We start from the raw sequence: 20247 nt of genomic DNA on the forward strand, positions 1-20247 counted from the left end.
CCAAAGTCCTGGCATCATTTAATTTCTCTTTCTTTTACACTCCACATCTACTTTATCAACAAATCTTTTTGGCTCTATATTAAAAGTATAAATAGAACTCGATCACCACTTACACCTCCATTGCCCCCAACATTCTAGTACAAACCATAATCCTTTTTTAAAATTTCAATAGCCTCCTGATTGGGTTCCTTATTTTCATTTTCCCCCACAGTCTAATTTAAGTATAGAAGTCAGAGTGATCCTTTTAAGACTTAAGTCAGATCATGTTATTACTTTGATCAAAACTCTGTATCTCATTTGGAATAAAGGTGAATGTTCATACAATTGCTCACAAGACCAGATAGATTCTAATCCCTCAGGCACCATTCCACATGCCTCTTCTTTAACCTCTGAATAAATAACTGGAGAATGGAGACAGATTCCACATCGATTTTTGGAGGTAGAACTACTAAGACCTGCCAGTGGATTCGATGCGGTAGGGTTAGGGAAAGACAGCAATAAAACATGGTAAACAACTCCTGAGGTTTTGGCCTGAGCACCTGGAGAAATGATTGTGTATTAACTCTCATGGGAAAGACTGGGGGAAGAGTAGGTACGGGCCTACCTAAAGTGCATTTGTAGGATGTAGTTATAGCAAGTAGATAAGAATTCTGTCATATACATGTTAGGTTTTAGATACCTACTGGACATTTAAGTGAAGATTTTGAGTATGCAGCTATGACGTCCAGTAAGAGAAAACTAGGTGAGTGTATTTCATGAAATCTATAGAAGATGATGCTGTTACTAAAAAGATGCCATGTTGAGAGATTTTGATGCTGCTGAGAGATTGAGGAAAAATTGAACAGAGGTTGACAATGAATTAGATACATTCAGGTCATTGGTAACCTTGTGAAACCGTACTAGTGAAAAGATGGGATGGGTTAGGGACAGAATAGGAGGAGTGAAATGGAAGAGAGTTTATACAACTAATATGGTAGTAGAAAGTTATATTGATTCCGATTGAATCCATTTTTAACCATCATTGTTATGATATAATTAACATACCATAAATTTACCCATATAAAGTATACAGTTCAGTGGTATTCAGTGTATTGAAAAGATTGTACAACTATCACTACTATCTAATTCCAGAATATTTTCAATACTTCCCAAAGAAACCTCACATTCATTAGCAGTCACTTTCCAATCTCCCAATCCCTGCCAACCACTGTCTTCTTTCTGTCTCTATGAATTTGCCTATTCTGGACATTTCATGCAAGTGAAGTCATTCAACACACGGGCCTTTGTGTCTGGTTCTTTCACTTAGCATGTTTGCAAGGTTGCAGTGTGTGTCCATGATTTATGCCTTTCTATGACTAAACATATTTGATTATTTTATGTATATCCCGTATTTTGTTTATCTGTTCATCAGATGATAGACATTTGGGTTGTTTCCACCTTTTGGCTGTTAAAGATAAGGCTGCTAGAAGCACTCATGTATGAGTTTTTGTGCAAAAATATTTTCATTTCTCTTGGGTACATCCTAGGAGTAGAACTGCTATGTCATGTAGTAACTATACGTTTAGAAATTTGAGGAACTGCCAGACTTTTCTAAAGTGGCTGCACCATTTTATATTCCCACCAGAAATTCCATCCAGATTCGGGGCTTTTAAAAATATATTCCATCTCTACTTAGCTTTTTGAACATTTGGAACATAGTCACAATAATTGTTTTAGTGTCTGTCTCTGCTAATTATATCATCTGTGCCAATTTTGGGTCCGTTTTGATTGATTGGTTGCTCTCCCCATTATGAGTTGTGTTTTTCTGTTTCTTTGTATGCCTGGTAATCTTTGATTGCATGCATACTTTGTGAAGTTGTTGGGTGCTGGATACTTTTGAACTCTCATAAATCTTCTTGAGCTTCATACAGGTATGATGTTAAGTTACTTGGAAACAGTTTGATCTTTTCAGATGTTGCTTTTATGATTTGTTTGGCAGGCTGAAAGCAGTTCTCAGGCTAGGGCTAATTATTTCCCACCACTGAGGCAAGACCTTCTTGAGTACTTTATCCAGTTCCTGTGAATTATAAGTTTTTCCAATCTGGCTGGTAGTGGGAACAGACACTATTTCTGGCCCTCCTGGCCCTATGTATGTCATGGCCACAGGTTCTGTCTACTTCCTCCAGATGGTCCTTTTCTAGGCCTCATGTAATTTCTTCATAGTCATGATCAAAACTCTTCTGAATACTTGACGGAGATCTTTCTGTGGACCCCCAGGCTTCACTCTGCACAGCTCTCTCTCTCTCCTCTGTCACTCTCTCCTAAGAAATCTCACTGCATTGATCTTCCTGGACTCTCAGCAACGTTGCCTCAATTCAGAATCATAACTGGGCTCACCTCCGTTCTCCTACCACATGTCATGACCTGAAAACTCTCTCAAATTAGTAAGCTGGGGCAACAGTAGTTCTCATCCCTTTTATTTCCTGTATTTCAAGAATCACCATGTCCATTGCCTGATGTCTAGTGTCATGAAAACCATTGTTGCATGTCCTTTGTCTGTTTTTGTTATTGTTTAGTTGTTACAGGTAGGAGGGTAAATCTAGTTCTACTACTCCATCTTGACCATATATTTTTTTCTAAATCAGAGATAGCAGGGAGGACTCTGAAATGGCCCATCATCAATGCCTTTCCTTCCTTATTTATGATGAGAATGAGGGCTTTGACTCAAATCATTTCTATGTATATTTACATAGCTGTTTCTCAGATCTTAAAAAACAGATGGGGCAAGCACTGATACCTCAAATAGATTTCTTTTTTGGAAACAAAATATTCCACTGGGGAATAGTCATTTATAGTACGGGATGCTAGCCCAAGCTTTGTCCTGGCAGAGTTTACAGATCCAAATGTCTGCACAGAGGCTTGACAGATGTGAAGTGTAGGCCAGATGTAAAATGTGATGAACTGAGAACATGACAGTGAACTGGAGAGGCAGGCTTGGTCCAAAGTCCTTCAAATTCAAAAGGATGACAGCAAATGAAAATGCCCTAACTTTGTGACTGAACTTAATCCCACTGTCTGCATCCAAAACTCTGACCACCTGCCTCGATTCTAAGATAGTTTTTATTTATTTTTCACCAACTACAAAAAGCAGCACTGAATAAGATTGTTTTATTAAAATATCTCGTACAAAAATATCTTTAAAAGAAGAGCAACACATACTAATTTTTGTATAGTGATATTATTATTAATGCCTATAAGTCCTTCAAAGGAGGCTCATTGTCTCCCAAAAGATGATTAACTAGGAGAATGCAAAATGACAGATGAGGAAATAAATGTAGTTTTACTGAAGCAGTAAGTATTTTAGCAATCTCAGAATGTGTGTCCACAAAGCTTAGCAATATACTTATGTCAAGGACAGTAGTTACATCTCTTTTATCTTCCCAGCAAAAAGTAACTACAACCAGTTTCACCTGTTTTGCAACTTGCTTTGGTCAATATTTTCTTTAGCTGGGAAGAAAGCTAACTGACACAGTGGAGATGGAAAACTGGTTTTAGAAACCTATTGATATAAGTTAGAAGAGACATATTTGTAGAGCTGGAATCAACATTTTAAATACAACAATTTCTAGACTTTAAATAGTTATACTTTGGTTTACAGTTTTCTAGAAATTAAATGGTAGCTAAGACTATCATATTAGGAATTGAAATATGAATGATTCTATAGATTGTGACTTAGCTGTGATGCTCATAAAATTCTAAGTCCTGCACCTACTTAAGGTAGTCCATACAAGTACAAACCCAGAATATCTGAGTCATGTTATGAGTGAAATATATGTTCCTACTAATATTCAATCAGAGTTACCTTGCCTTTTAAAGGACATCAAAGGATTTCAACATACAAAAGTCAGATATAAAGTGTTAGTGTATATTTTTTAACACCTAGTAAAAATAACAATGGTATTAATTGTATGAAGAAGAAAGGCCATCTTGGTCAGGTCGTCCAACCACAATACTTAACAGGAAGATTAGCTTCTCCAACATAATAACTTAGTTACACACACCACTGCTGTGACAATCACCACTGACTTTCACTGTAGAGTTTATGGATCTTTAAGATTATATTTCATGACTGAACTGCATTTTTAAAAGACTTTTCCCAAATAATGTATGAAAAACCAGACTTCTTTTAATTATTGTTTGTTGTAACAACTTATATTAAAAAGAAGTGACATTTTTCCAAGTAGGTTTTGTTGGATCAGTGGTTTTCAATTTGGGGCTCATTTGTCTCTCTCATTTTTTTCCCCCAGGGGACCTTTGGCAATGTTGAAAAATGTTTTGATTGTTATAACTAGACAAGTGGGTGCTACTGGTAGAGATGCCACCAAAAATCTTACAATGCACAAGACAGCTCCCAACAACAAAGAATTATCCAACCTCAAATGTCAATAGAACTGAAATTGAGAAATCATGTTAGATCAAGACTCTGTGATGTTAAGCTTCCGTATAAATTCTAGTTGAGAAATACCTTTGTGGTAACTTTTAAAATTACAATTGTTTCAAGAAAAACAGCTAATTTAGGCTTATTTACTATATCAAAACAATAACTTCTTATTTGCTTAGCATTTTATCTTTAAAAAAAATTTTTTTAATAGAGACAGGACCTCTCTATGCTGCCCAGGTTGGTACTGAACTCCTGGGCTCAAGTGATCCTCCTGCCTTGGGCTCCCACAGTGCTGGGATTATAGGCATGAAACACCATACCTGGTCTTTTTTCTTTTCTTTTAGCCTTTTATCTTTTGCACAATCTTTTCATATGTTTCATCTCATTTTCTCCTCATAGATTTGTGGTGAAATTATCTTTTTTTCTGTTCTGCTATCCAGGGCACTGTTGTGCAGGACAAGAATAGGATTCAAACAAGTGATACTGATTCGCATTCTGAATGAAAAACCCAGTGCTCTTTTGCTATCCTATCCTACAGTAGTGACACTCTTGTTAAGGACACTATATGAAAAGAAATGTAAAAATAAACAAAAACAAATCATTGTGCACCTCTGGGAATGTGACCCCAGAAGATAGGTATCATATGCTCTAAGAATGGAGGAAGCAGGAGAGATGTAGGTTGGATATGGGAGGTGAGGAGCAAGTATGGGGAGTAAGAGGTGGAAAAAACAATGACATTACTAAAGCCATCTGGAGAAGCACAGGCAGATTCCTAAACTGAATGTGACTGCTTTCCTGTGAAAATCATTCCTTCTCCCCTAAGCAGGGTAAGACCCTTATGAAAACACAAAATGCATGAATCTGCTGAATTCAACTAGAAAAACAGAAACCACACTTATTTCTTCGAACAAAGAATGTGATACAAGGAATCTGTTGCACAGGTGATGAAAAAACTGAGAAGAATCCAGGGGAAATTCTTCCCTGGAGAAGCAACCACAGGAAACTATTACACTTTTTAGTAGGTGGCAGGAGGAGGTGGTATTGTCAGATCCCAGCGCTGATTTCATGGTAGGCCTGTCCAGCAAGAGAGGGAGCCTTTGGGGAGAGAGCTGCTGCAGGGGATGGTGCCTAAAGCAGAAAGAGATGGGGAGATACATTGGTTTTTCCCACCCTCCAGTCACCGGACAGTGCTCCCTGTTAGCCTAGCCCAGTAGGAAGCCAGCTGACACAGGGGTCTGGAAAACAGCCTGCAGAAGCCAGCTGAGATAAGAAGAGAGAAGGGCAGGGGAGGAGTATCTTCCAAGACTAGCAGGCTAGTCATCACATGTCCCGTGGAGGAATGCCAATGGAGGAACACCATGGATTGGTTCAAGTGATCAAGTAAATATTCCAGGAGCTCAATCATGTTTTCTTTCAAAATAAGATGTTTTAAGTCTATCTTGGACCAAACAATTAAATAACTAAAATAAAAATCAAACTCAGAAGAGAAAGAGTATTTGACAAATGAAGCCCTGTACCTTTTTGTATAAATATCCAGGCCTCGTAGGGTTAAGTGATTATCACAGAAAGAAAAGTTTTTTTTTAAATAGAAAATAGAAAACAGCTCTAATAGGTGGGATTTTGTCACACCTGTTTTGCACACAGTAGGCTCCACAGTAAAAATAGAGGAAAATTCTTGCTGAGCTTTTGACGACATGAAAATAAAGGCATTCATCACCTTTCCTCTCAAAATTGCAGACTGTAGCAGAACACCATTTTTAAAAATCTAGTCTAATTTCCTTTTTGGGGAAAAAAATGAGAAAGGAGACTAAAGAGACAAAAATATATAATGCAGATTCTCCCTCTTAACTAGATCACTGTGTACCCAAAATATGTGTAATTCAATTCTAAGAAATATATTGAAATTGCAGAATCACTAGTATAGAGACCTCAGAAATCCTGGAACAAAAAAGCCAACTATTAATGGCTATTTCAACTGAGTAATGGTTAACATTTAGAAGAGATGTAATCTGGGGTAATTGCTGGGGATACTTTGACTTTCTTGTATATGTTCTTAATCTGCATAAATCTGCATAAATGATCAGAAAAGCCACAGAGAAGTGTAGTAGGGATGCCACATGTAACTGAGTCATAAAAGGCTCCTTTAGAGAAGGAGACACTCAAAGCACAGGGAAATGTAACAGGCACCTTAAGTAGGAAAATGTGAAGTGTGATTTCTGGTAGCTGTCCTACTTGGGACACAAGTGGCCTTTGCTGGTCAGTCCCAGCAGGCAGGGCAAGACTGAAGGACCCAATATGCAGTCCCAGACCAGGGCTTTGAAAGGGGCTCCAGAGAGCCAGATGAAGCTGCAGCCTTGAGAGAGTCCAGTTATCATTTCTACAGGGTCAAGCAAACAAATGCCACAGTCCAAAGCGGCAGTCGCCTGGGGGCAGGGTCCTCAGAGGTGGAACAAGAGCTTGAAAGGGAATCTAGGGGCTGGTGAAACTCTTGAAATCCAGGCAGGCCAGCTCGCTTTGGGAGTAAGGGGAGTGTTTATCTGACAGCTACTGGCAGAAGGTGAGGAGCCAAGACAGAGGATCAGGCAAAGAAGCCCATTAGGATATAGAAACTGGGCAAGAGAGAGATTTAAGTGATGATGGGGGTGAGGGGCTTGAACTGTGTCATAGAGACGTGTGTAAGTGTTTGCTTCCCTCCCAGTGGCATTTTTCTAATCCTTTGAGGCTCAAGTTCTCACGGTAGGTGCAGTGCCCAGAGCTCATAAGCCTTTCCCAGTCTTATCAAATTGTTTGAGAGCTGGACAAGAAAATGCCCTGGCTCTAAAATACAAAGCAGACTGTAAAATGAAATTAATAAATACTTCAAGAGGAAAATTATATGAATTCCTTTAATTTTTCATAACAAAACATTGTGCTTTTCATGTGGGATAGGACTACATTTTCCAGTGTTTGATAGTGTGTGGGATGAGGCCTCTAAAAGAATATGCAGGGTTTATGTAACCCTTGAATTGGTCTTTCTTCTGCTTGGCATAGTTCAGGCAGGGGAGGTTCAGTGTGTTAAGACTTCAGCAAGGTTGGGCAAAGACTGGAAGGCAAAAGTCCAAATCACACATAGCCAGAAATGTGGGGGAGGGGAGAAGAAGAGACTGGAAGGAAGGGTGTCTGGGACAGTTGCAGAGGTTGGGTTGACTAAGTGCTGAGAGATGCAGGCACAGTGCCCCTGGAGATGGTGCAGTCTGGTTTCTAATTTTGGAAATGGTCATACCAGGGTTTCCAATTCGGCAGGCAGGCTAGCAGTAAAAGACTGAAGTGTAGGAGAACCATCTAGAGGCCGGTGGCCATTCAGTGTTGTGTGGGGGTATAAATACAGAATTGACAAAGTAAGACAGGGCTTAGTTTCTAAAGCAGGTAGGCAGCAGAAGGGAAGCGATGACTGAACAGGAGAATCTGGTTCTTCTGAGGCACCAGACCAGTGGAAAATCAGTGAGTCAAGGAACACTGAGGTCCAGAGGTTCCAAGGCTCCTGGGTTTACTTAGTGTCTGATTGGCTACAAGGCAATTTCAGGAACACCACAGAAGGTCAACCAATGAGAATGGACTTCTAGATTGCTTGTCTGGGATCAGGGCCTAATTCTATTCTATATGCATCCTCGTTGGGAGCAGGGGCAACAGAGTCTAAGTGAAACAGGGAGTGATCCAATTGGAGATTACCCTGGAGACAGGACCCCTTTGTGTGTCCAGAGAAATAGGTATGGAACTGCCATTTCTTGAGTCAGGTTCCAAGATGACTGGGGTGAAGTGGCTCCAATTTAGGAGAAGGACACAAAGACAGGAAACCACCCAGTAGGCACTGCAGGGGCAGATGTTTAAACAAACTCTTCTAGCCAGGTACGGCCCTGATAGGGAGGAGGGTGTGTCTCTCTGAGGAGACCACAGACCCTGACGGGGAGACACTATGATGACTGAGCAGAGATAAAAGAGGAGGAGACCTATCATTTGTACCTCTAGAGCCAATTAGGGCTGATGCAGATGCTGGTGGCCTCTGGCTGAAGAACAGAGTGGAGAGCTTTAGACTTCCCCTGGGTCTGTATCCAGGGTCCAGGGCCAACCACAACTCCTCTCTCTGTTACCTGAGAGCAGAGAAGGGGCAGGGCCAGGGCGCCAGCAGGAGAGAGCTTAGCTGGCCAAGCTGAAGAGAGAGGTCATTAGGGACTAGATCATGGCAGCAGCAACTGCCTGGATCCTGGCAGAATAAAAGAATTCCAGCAACAGTAAGCGACTTTGGATAAGAGCCCTCAGCTGATGCCTGGAGGGATGCTGTAGGAGTTTTGGATAATCTTGTAGAAGAGATCATTTTTATTGTTTTTCTTTTACTACATATGAATAGAAGACCTGCAGGTAGCATAGCCAAGACTTTTCCCAGATGATATATTTCCCAGCAGAGGTACTGCTATTTCTAATGTGTGAGACACTAATGATACAGAATCTAGGAATTACTAGCATTTCAAGAGCCTCCATTACGTTTAAAACCTAATTCAAATGAATATTTAACTGAACGGCTATAAAATGTAGCAGTATGCCAACCATTCAACTTATTCTTCAAATTTTTCACAAGAAAAACAACAAAAATCATCTCTCCTATAGTAGACCTGACAGATTATCCAAAGAATCAAAGCAGTAAATTTATGAACATGTATTTAATTTGGAACAAAGAAGCATTCTGAAATATTTGACATAATGTGACTGGGGACATAAAGGTGAGGCTGTTGGCCGGGCACTGTGGCTCATGCCTGTAATCTCAGCACTTTGGGAGGCCAAGGCAGGAAGATCACTTGAAGCCAAGAGTTCCAGACCAGCCTGGGCAACATAGTAAAACCCTGTCTCTACAAAAAATAAAAAAAAAAAATTAGCTGGACTTGATAGTGTATGCCTGTAGGAGGCTGAGATGGGAGGATCCTCCTTGGGCCCAGGAGGTCAAGACTGCACTGAGTTATGATGGAACCACTGCCCTCCAGCCTGGGTAACAGAGCAAGACACGGCAAGGGAAGGGAAGGGGGAAGGGAGAAAGAGAAAAGAAAGAGAAAGGAAAAAAGGGAAGGGAAGGGAAGAAAGGAAGAAGGAAAAGGAAGGGAGAAAAGAAAAGAAAAAAAGGAAAAGAAAAGAAAGAAAAAGAGAAAGGTGAGAAAGAAAAGAAAGAAAAGAAAATAAGAGGAAGGGTACCAATGAAGGACTTAAAGGACTTAAAAATGGTCCTGTTCTCAGAATTCAGGGTAGGCCCTGTTCTGAGTTTTCTGAGGATTCTCTGGGAATGATTTTTGAGTGAGTACATCAAATGTATGGGTCCTTTTTTGCCATAGGCATCACTAGACAAGGGTTAGAGGTATAATTGTTTGAGTTCTGAAGTTTTTTGCAACCTTAAGAAGTCAGTATCATATAATATAAAAGTACTACAAAACTAGGAATTCACAAGCAAGATGAAAAGCCAGAGGCAGAAAAACGAAGACATGAGAAGAGAGAATGAAATTATGTGTACAATAATTTACAAGCTATTAATATTAAACAAGGATTTGGTGTTTCCTTCGAGATAAAAGGCCTCATATTTATTACAGTGAAAAATAATCAGCAAATGAGTTGTCATTTCTTTCTACATTGATTCCAGAAACTAAACGTCATTCTAATTGTATAAGTGTTAGCTTGTGGAAGTTGGGACTGAGTTTGGTTTCCTTGAAGAAAATTTAGGAAAGAAGGGAATGATACTTAGAAAAATACGTGGGATGCCAGGCATGGTGGTGTGCATCTATAAGTTCCAGCTACTCAGGAGGCTGAGACAGGATTGTTTAAGTCCAGGAGTTTGAAACTGCAGTGAGCCATCATCATGCCTATGAATAACCACTGCACTCCAGCCTGGGCAACAAAAGGAGACCCTGTCTGTTTCTTTCTTTTTAAAAAAAAAAAAGAAAGAAAGAAAGAAAAAGGAAACGGAAAAATAGTGGAAATCAGCTTACTAGCAAAGAGCTTGGTGGACTGCATTAAAACTTGTAGAGGCATTAGCAAAATCCCCAGAAGCAGCAAGCCCAACAAGTACATCACCAAGGATTCATAAAGTATTGCATGTTTGCTAACAAGCATATTCCTTGCTTTTTTATCTCTACATGGAAGATAATAATGGATTTGTGAGTTTTGTATAGCTTAGTTTTTGACAACTAGAATTGGAAAATTATTGTATAAAGCAGGTGGTGGTATGGAAGGCAGTGGTGAGTCCATCGTGCCTACACAGCCATGAAATGGGAGCATCTGTGGTGTTTAATTTAGAAGAGGAACAAGATGCTACAGTCACTAAAATATCAAAGTGGGAAGCTTGATTGGTTCTTTAGGCAGAGCCTCATAGGGTTGGGTCATGGAGATCCAGAGTCTGAGGCTCATCTGTGTTTATTAAACTCAGAACGGCTGTTCTGATCATCTTCACTAACTGCTGACATAATTATAGGAAGTAGAACTTCCAAGTTGGCCATATACACTGAGTATAAATAGTTTCCTATAGAAAATCAACAATAAGTAGCAAAATAAATATGCAAAAGTTATATGCATATTTATTCAGTAGGCTTTTAGGCAGGACAGGTTGGGTGATCCTAATGGTTAATGCCTTAAACAAAGCAAGCCTGATACTGGCCTAGCAGAGGCACACTGCGCTCTACACTAATGATAAAGCTGTTATTTATCTATTTTAAAAATTTACTTATGGCAGCAGTAAATGAAAGCCTATCTTATCTCTCTAGTTTTCCAATAGGTATCCAGTAAGTAGGAAATCAAATTAAGAAGGTAGTTCTTTAGCAGACTGGTAATAAAGCATCAAGCTTTAATAAGCTTAAATCCAAGCTTATTGACCATAAAACCATCTTCTACTTTGCTAAGCCGTTACAGTTTTGTTAGCATTACTTACAAGCCATATTCACTCTTACTATCATTTTATTGGTGGGTAAAGTCATTATATACTGCTAGCAAGAGAGGAATGGTGTGTCCTAACACTTAAGGATAGTAAGGAGATCAAGCCTAGGGAAAAGACTCTATGAGAATACCCTGAGGAGCAATTTGACATCCTTGTGGTGGAAGTTTATTGAATCAGTTCCCAACTTTAGCCCAGTCAACTGTGAGGGGTCAGCATTATTCTTAACTTCCAACTGGAAATGTACTTGATGAACTTATAATTTAATTCTTTGAGTGTATTATATTTACTAGGTGTCTTAAAATTTTTAATTAGTGGAAGAGAGGGAGGTGACATACTACGAAGGGGTTGAAAGAGCTAAAAGCCTTAGTCAAAAATTACATGTAATTTTTGCTGTATGTCACATACTATAAAGTTAACACGGTTGCACAGTGAGTATAGCAAATAGTTTTAACTGTTCTTTGCTGGTGTTTGGAGATGTTGAAATGTTTACACTAATATTTCCTCTCTCCACCAACTCTTCCCCACTCCCTATACTCACTTCCACTTCTGTTTTTTAACTTCTGGAGTTTCTTGATCTGCATAAACATTCTATGAACTCAGCCCAAGGCAACTTTGAATTTTATGGTTACACTGCTAATTTTATCTTTATCTGAAAACTTTTGGCACAGATTTTGTTTTATAAATCTGTTTTGTAAATAAGTCAATAAGATTGCTACTGTAAGGCCAGATGTGGTGGCTCACACCTGTAATCCCAGCACTTTGGGAGGCAGAAGCGGGAGGATCACTTGAGTCCAGGAGTTTCAGCCCAGCCTGGGCAATATGGTGAGACTCCGTTTCTACTAAAAATACAAAATTTAGTCGGACTCACGCCTGTAGTCCCAGATACTTGGTGGCTGAGGCACAGAATTGCTTGAATCCGGGAGGTGCAGGTTGCAGTGACCCAAGCTCATGCCACTGTACTCCAGCCTGGGGTACAGAGCAAGACCCTATCTCAAACAAACAAAAAGAAAAAAGAAAAAAGAAAAAGAAACAAAAAAGATTGAAATGAGGGGATCTGACTGTCCAGTATTCAAATCCCAGTAAACTTTGGATGAATTACTTCCCATTTCTAGTTTTTGTTGCTTAATTTTAAGATGGAAATAATTTCTACCTTGAAGTTGTAGGGAGGTTGTTGAGAGACTAGAGATGATACAAGTCTATGCTTAGAATACTCAGCACATAGCAAAATAATAAATGTTTTCCCTCCCCCACCTCTTTTCTTGGAAAGCCAGGTAAGCAATGAGAAGTTGATTTATGGCCGGGTGTGGTGGTTCACGCCTGTAAATCCCAGCACTTTGGGAGACAAAGGTGGGAGGATCCCTTTAGCTCAGGAGTTCGAGATCTGCTTGGGCCACATAGCAAGACCTCATCTCTACAAAAAATTAAGATTACCTGGGCATGGCACACACCTGTAGTCCCACCTACTTGGGAGGCTGAGTTGGGAGGATCACTTGGGTCTAGGAGGTCGAGGCTGCAGTGAGCTGTGATGGCACCACTGCACTCCAGCCTGGGTGACAGAGAGCCCTGTCTAAAAAAAAAAATAAACAAAAAAAATAAAAAATAAAATTGCCGACATATGCAGTTAAAGTAGAGTTGGGATCCTTGAATGATGTCCATGCCTGTTCAGGCAAAGCCCGAGTTGCTGGTCCCCCAAACTTCTTTAAAGAAGTTTACTCCTGGTAGCTTGATTAAGTATCTTTGTCCCATGACCGTGGGGAATAAAGAGTTCAGTTGTAACCCCCTTTTTAAACTAAATGGCCGCAGAGACAAGGCAGTCCCATCCTCTCTTCACACATTTGTGCAAGTGCAGCTTTATTTCCCACCGTGCAGCCCCAGGAGGCCGCCTGCTCTTCTGCACTCACTTCCTAGGCATCCCTGGCCGCCCCTCGCCCCTCCGCAGGCTCTCCTTCTGGCCTGAGACTTCCAGCTAAGACTCATCCCCTCCACCCGAAAACTGCTCCATGGGGCACTACATCTACCTGGAAAGTTCTCGATTTCCAACTGGAGCCTGTATATTGCTGGTTGTGTCTCAGCAGTTCTTACAGATCTGGGCTCACAACGGGAGTTTAGCAACAGTTCTACCCTGGCTTCCTGGACCCAAGAAAATCCTGTGTGCACATACGGCCGCCGCCTTTGGCGTCTCCCGCGGATTAGACCAGTTAGGAGGTCTCAGTAGGCTTTAAGCAGGACAAGTTTTACACTTGGCCAAATAAGGGTCAAGCTAAGCAAGGCGCCTCCGCACGCCTAGCCAGAGCGGTGCGGGCTGCGGATCCTGCCCAGCCGGGAGCCCAGTGCCAGGCGGCGGCGGCCTCCCAAGCGCGGCGGCAGATCCGGGCCCGCCCGGAAGTGCCCGGCGCTGGAGGAGGGAGCAAGAGCCCGCAGGAGCCCGCGAGCCGCCGCCGCCGCGCGCACGCGCCCTCGCGGGCTGGGGGCCGGGGCAGGAGTCGTAACTCGGAAGCCGGAGCCCAGACGGACCCGCGGCGGGGGGGTGGGGGCTGCGCGGGGGCGGGAGCGGCGGAGGTGGCCGCCCCTGGCGGCGGGTTTGTTTATCCCGGGGAAGAAGTTTAGGAGCGGGAGATAGGGAAGGAGGGCGGGTCGGGAAGGAGGGATGCCGTTCGGCGGAGGCGGCCGCCACAGGGACTTGCCGCCATCACCCCTGCCGCTGCCACCGCAGCCTCGGGCTCCCAGGGCCGACGCGGCCGCTGCCTCTGCAGGAGAGGAGTCTCCGCCGGGACTGACCGCTGCCGCCCCGCACGTCCAGGTAGGCGCCCCTCCCCCTCCCCCTGGTCCCGCGGCAGCCCCGGGCGCTTGCTCCCCTCCCCCGGCTCGCCGAAGACCGGCGGCCTCCGGCTCGTGCCTCACTGCGCCCTCTTCCCTCTGGGTCCCGGACCCCCGCTCGGGCGGCGAGCTCCGGCCTGCTCTGGGGTCTACCTCCCAAGCCGCCGGACCGCCCTTCCCTCGCGCGGCGGCGCAGCTTTCCCCGGGGATGCCCCCAAACCCTCTTTGATTTCCCAGCCTCCGCCTTCCAGGATCCCCTTTCGTTTTACACCCGGGCCTCGCCCCTTCTTTTCTTCTGGTCTCCCTCCTCGTCTATACCTGTATACCTCCACGCCTGCCCCTTTTTACCTGAGTGCTGCCCAAAGCCAGAAACTGCCTCCTCTCCCACCGCGCAGCGTCCACTTTCATACCTCCTCATCCCAAATACAGACACTTGAAACTCTCATCCCTGGTAGCCCATTTTAGGCAGAGTTCTCAGCTCCGCACACCGCTCAGTACCTCCACTCCCATGGTCATGCCTTTAACCTCGCCACCTGCTTTCTAATACATTTTTGCTCACTTATACCAGAGTACATCAAGCTAACCGAGCGGTTCGGGGTCCAAGTCTTGAGAAAGCCCACTTTTATTCCTGCTGCTCTCCTTTTTCCTAATTCTTTTTGAGTCGATGTATTTGTATACTGATTCAACGTAAAAGAAAAGGGATGGTAGCATTTTCTCTCTCAAAGCAGTCACAGAACCCAGTAGAAATAATATTCACCGTCTGCTTATCCTAACTTTCGCTTCTCTTTCCTGACTGAACTCTGTCATTCAGTGATTCTTCCCAGGCTTCTGATGCTTTGTCTATATTTGAATAATCTTGGGCCTAGTTTGACCCGTTGTAGTACTCACTTTCCTACTTGCAATTGAATTCACTGTTTCTTGGACTGGAAACTGACGAGGTAAAAGGTTCATACCTTGAAAAATTACTTCTCTCCTGCCACAATGGGATTGGTGGAATATTTCAAATTATCATTTCATCATTCTTGTGAGAAATGTTGCCTAGTGGTTAAGAACTCTTCTCTAGAGCTCAAACTAGTATAGTTACCAGGGTGTAAATCCTTGTTCTGCCATCTACCAGCTTTGGCTTTGGAGAAGTTATTTAATATTTCTTGGCCTCAGTTTTCTTACAGCTGTAAAATGGGGTTATGTATTACCTCATAGAATGGTGCTAATAATTGCACAAGTAAATACAAGTAGAGTACTTAAAACAGTACCTGGCACAGGGCAAATATCTGATAAATGTTATCTTTATCATCACTCCTTGGTTTTACTTGATCCGACTTGTGGGTAGGTTAATTCCAAGACAGGAAAGTGGGAATGGAAAGCTACTGTCTTTTTTTTTTTTTTTTTTTTTTTTGACATTTAACATCCTTTTTTTGACATAGATAGCATTTATAATTTGTTATTGTATAAATTAATTCCTTCTGATTTGAAAACTACAGGGTTGTAGCCCACCAGTTGCAAGTCAACTGACTGCCAAGCTGCAGATAGGTCAGTCTTTATTTCAGATGTCTATTTGGAACTTCTACAATTTTACCTTTGTTTTGAGAATAAACAAAGTGAAAGTACTGTGTATAATAGATTCATCTACTGGAAACTGAGATTTTACAGATGAAAATGTTAGTACTGTAAGTTAAATACTCAAAACTGGTGGTATTCTTCGTACTCATCTGACCTTTATCTTCAATCACTACTCAAGATAGAGCTTTGGCTTGGCTTCATTCAGAAGACTGGTGGCCGTTTTCTCTTCATGTGTTACATTCATTCATATTCACATGTCTTCTTGGCTTGGTGTTTACAGAATTTTACTCACTTAAAAAAATGCTGACAGTTTTTGCCGCATTTGCTTACCTCTTGTGCACTATTGCTTGTTTATTACATTTTTAAAGGACTCACATTAAAGGATCTGAATAGATATTACTTACTTTAGTGTTGTTTTAAATAGTAAAAGTTTGAAATCACTATTTGCTGTCCTAATTACATGTAAAAATATGTACATATGTAACTATCAAAATAAAAATGTTTTTCCATTTATAGTTTAAAATCATTCTTGTGCCACCATGGAGCATATTCCATACTTGGGGTGACACTGTTTTTGGTAGTCCTGTTCCCTGACCTAGAATAACCTTTGCTCTTTCTCCTGCATATCCAGGTTCTACCTGTATTGCACCTCTCACTGATTCCACCTAGTTCCTTCCAACATTTCGTTTCTTGGCTTTCCTAATGTCTATATCTGCATTTTTGGCCATGAATTTTTATAAGCAGTGCAGATTGAAGAAAACTTCCCTAGAATCAGACTTTTAAAGCTTATAGAACTTTGAAAGGCTGGGATAAAATTGACATTTAGCATCTACTCTATGCCTAGCACTATTTCTTTGGTTTTGTAAATACTCTTTCCAAAAATATTTAATGAGCATCTACCATGTGCCAGGCATTGGGGATACATGAGAGTGGCCCTTCTGCACCATGTTTCTGGGTGAAAATCAAACCCTAATGCTCTGAGGCATCTAAGCTATGTAATGAATTATCTCATCTCCTGTGCACCTAGAATGGTACTAGCTATGTACCATTCTTGAGAGAACTGAGGAAGTGGTTATTCCAGTCAGTTTTTGTGGGGCTTAATTTCTGCAAAGCCCTAGTTGAGAAAAGCTCCTGTACAGAGAAGAGTAATATGCAGTCTCTGCTTTTTTTGTAATTTATATTCTAATGTGGCACTGTCAGGCAGTTTATATATATTAACTTTTTTAAACCCCATAATAATTCTTTAAGAAGACTTTTTTATTCCTATTTTACAAATGAGGAACTTGAGAAACAGATGAGTTAACTTCTGCAAAATCAGACAATTGAGAAAGTATTGCAGCCAGGCAACATAGTTCTCATCGATTACTCTTTTGACTCTCACACCTTTCACTTCCTTGTTGATTTACTTTAGAGAAGACTCACTTCCTTGTTGATCAGAGAAAATTCTTCACCTTTCTGAATATCTTATTTATTTATTTTTATAAATGTAAGCTTCACAGCAGAGTTTCCTTCTCTTTTCATGTTGTTTAGTAAAGAAAGTAAAGGAGATGTAACTCTTGTAAAGCACCTCGTCAAAAGTCTTATGTCAAGCCTTATGAAGGCCTTTACATTTAGTGGTCAGGCTCACTGTTTTGTTTGCTTACTTGGATTTGTTCACTTAACGAAAGTTTATTAACAACTCATCTGTGCCAGGCACTGTGCTAGTCTCTGGTGACATGTGGTAATGGAAAGATATTACTTGTATTCATGGAGGCAGAAGTCTGTTTGGGGAATAAAATAAAGAAAAAAATTACAGGCCAGGTGCAGTGGCTCCTATCTATAATCCCAGCACTTTAGGAGGTTAAGGTGGGCTTATCACTTAAGGTCAGGAGTTCGAGACCAGCCTGGCCAACATGATGAAACCCCGTCTCTTCTTAAAAAAAAAAAAACAGCTGGGTGTGGTGGCACGCGCCTGTAGTCCCAGCTACTTGGGAGAGTGAGGCAGGAGAATCTCTTGAACCCTGGAGACAGAGCTTGCAATGAGCTGCACTCCAGCCTGAGCAACAGAGTGAGACTCTGTCTCAAAAAAGAAAAAAGAAAAAATTGTAAAAAGTAATTAGTTACCATTACTGCTACAAAGGAAAATCATTGTAAAGAATGAAGGCCCACCAATCCATCAGGGAATGCTTCTCTGAAGAAATGACTTTTAGACAGAAACCTAAAGGATGAACTTTTAGTGACCCAAGTGATGTTGGCAATTTCAACTTTCTAGAACTGACAGACCCAGTAAGAACTGAACCTTAGTACATGCGGTTGGTTGATGGGGAATAGACTGGAGCAGATCACAATGGCCAAAATCCATGCTAAGCATTTTGTACTTAATCCCAAGAGCACTAGGAAGCCACCAGAGAAAACAGCTGAATAAGTTACCCAAATTTTTGCTTTAAAAAAATCACTTGGCTGCTCTGTAGAGAATAGGTTGGAAGGAGGCAAGTATAAATACAGGGAGACTAGTTAAGTCATTGTCTCTCAAGCTTGTCTGTGTTGAAGGACCAATTTTGTTTTAATTTTCAATTCATACTGGTATTTAGTAACACACAATAAGATGTTTGCTGTGGCAGTGTCAAATTGCTGTAAAAGTTCCTAAATGCTTTCTCTAGGTTTCTATATTTATTTCATTTCAGACCAATAACAAAAGTTTGTGGATCAGTGTCAGTGCACAGATCACAATTTGAATAGTATGGAGATTAGCTGTTATAATAATGTAGTCAAGAGTTGATGGAACCTTGGTTCCGGATGGCAGTGATAGAGGTAAACTAGCCTGATTTGACAAATATTTGGGAGGAAAAATTATATAGATATAATAGATATAGAGGTGGATGAGATTTGGGGATCCTGGGGAGAGGAAAAGGCTGACTTCCAGGGCCAGTAGTTCTTGTGCTTCAGGTGGGAGTACTGGGGGAGGAGCAGTTTTTTATTTTGTAGTTTCAGGGAAGGGGGAGGTATTGGTCATTTTTCAATTTGAGGCTTGTTAAACTTGAGACTAAGACACAGAAGTAGAGATGTCTAGTAGCAATTGGATGTATAGGTCTGGAGCTCAGCAAAGAGGTTTGGACTGGAAATAAATTGGAAATAGTCAGCGTACAGTTTATAATTGATTTCTTGGAGTGAGGGATGAGATTGCTTAAGGAGAGAGTATAGAGAAGATAAGGGGGCTTATGAGTAAGCCCTGTGAATCTTTTGCATTTGAACTTTGGTAGAAAGAAATGGAACTAAAGAGGCTGAGAAGGAAGAAGCTAGAGATTGGAGGAAAATTTTGTTGGTATCACTGAAGCCAAGGCAATAGACTGAAAAAGAAGGGAGTGGCCGGCTGAATATTTTGAATGCAACTGGGAAATCAATCAAGTGGCAAACTAAGGAGCATATGCTGAATTCAGCAACAGGAAGAAAATTTTATATTTCTGGTAGTCAGTCCACCCATAAACTGTTTGACGATGAATTTTGTATTGATCTGCTAAAGCTACAATCCTAAATTAAAATATTAAATCTATAACATGAGCCTTATCTGTCTTCCTGAGTTCAGACATGTTTTTGTTTATCATTTGGCTGTTCTATAAGTATCTAAAACTTTTCACAGCTTATTCATTCATAGTATGTATTTCTTAAATAGTCACTATTTATCAGACACTGAATACTAGACTTCTAGGTATGGGATTAGAATTCAGAGATTAGGGACCATGGATGATTAAACAAATATTTGTTTTTCTTGTGTGATGAGTGCTGTCATGGCAATTTATTCAGGTTGCCTTGGAAGCACAGAGCAGGGGCATCAAGGGAAGCTTTCTAAGGAAAGTGACCCTTGAGCAGAGTGTTTCTGAACGTCGAGTTACATAGGTGGAGAGGGCGAGTTAATCATAGGTGGCAGAGGAGTTTAAAGAAATGATACTTTAAGTAATTTGAAAGTCTGCAAAGGCAGAAAATGGGGCTAGATTACATGGGTAGTAGGTTGGAGAGGTTGGCCGTACCATTTAAAGGTTTCTCACTTGAACTTGTATCTTTTTTGGATTTGTTTTTTTGATTAATATCCTTACCACCCATACAGTCAATAATTGTGGAGGTATCTTTTTACTATCTTTAAGAATGAAATATTTCTTCGTTTGAGTATTTATTGCCCAAGATAGTGTTTAATTTTGCTAGTTAGCTTTACATTATATGTATGAAACCCATACTTACAGATTCATTCAATAACTGATAGCATACTTAAATATTTTAGTTATATTCCAGTGACTTAGTATGGAAGAAATTTTATGTAACTTTTTCTCTCAATTTTAAGGAGTTAAGGAAAGCCTTGCTAAGGATTGGTGAAGATGTACTATTAAACCTATGGGTTTATGGTCAGTGATGGTGTTTTTGGGCTCAGTAGAATGACAGCCGTCCCCTGATAGCTTAAATGTTATTTTAGGTGGTTGTATTACATCAAACAGTCTACAAATCCCTGGACTTCTCTCTTGAACCATGGGTAGTATAC

At 41.0% G+C, this 20247-nt stretch overlaps 1 protein-coding gene and 1 long non-coding RNA gene across 16 annotated transcripts in view; one reads left to right on the top strand and one right to left on the bottom strand.

Moving 5' to 3' along the window:
- LOC144333303 (uncharacterized) overlaps positions 1–13758 on the bottom strand; it is an 81195-nt gene extending 67437 nt beyond the window's left edge. For 5 of the 8 annotated variants that reach the window (XR_013401853.1, XR_013401850.1, XR_013401854.1 and 2 more), the window contains exons 1-2: positions 13382–13758; positions 12795–12930 (exon numbers count right to left, since the gene is read on the bottom strand). This is a non-coding gene — a long non-coding RNA (uncharacterized LOC144333303). The remainder of the gene's footprint in view (positions 1–12794; positions 12931–13381) is intronic. The other 3 variants (XR_013401856.1, XR_013401855.1, XR_013401857.1) reach the window with 1 other exon arrangement.
- Positions 13759–13808: 50 nt separating this feature from the next.
- Positions 13809–20247, top strand: part of SPOPL (speckle type BTB/POZ protein like) — a 65255-nt gene continuing 58816 nt past the window's right edge. For 7 of the 8 annotated variants that reach the window (XR_013401802.1, XR_003721159.2, XR_013401803.1 and 4 more), the window contains exon 1: positions 13809–14163. The gene's annotated coding sequence lies outside the window, so the exon portion shown is untranslated. 8 annotated transcript variants of the gene reach the window in all.

The sequence above is a fragment of the Macaca mulatta genome, chromosome 12 (genome assembly GCF_049350105.2).
Source record: "Macaca mulatta isolate MMU2019108-1 chromosome 12, T2T-MMU8v2.0, whole genome shotgun sequence".
NCBI classification, from domain to species: Eukaryota; Metazoa; Chordata; class Mammalia; order Primates; family Cercopithecidae; genus Macaca; species Macaca mulatta.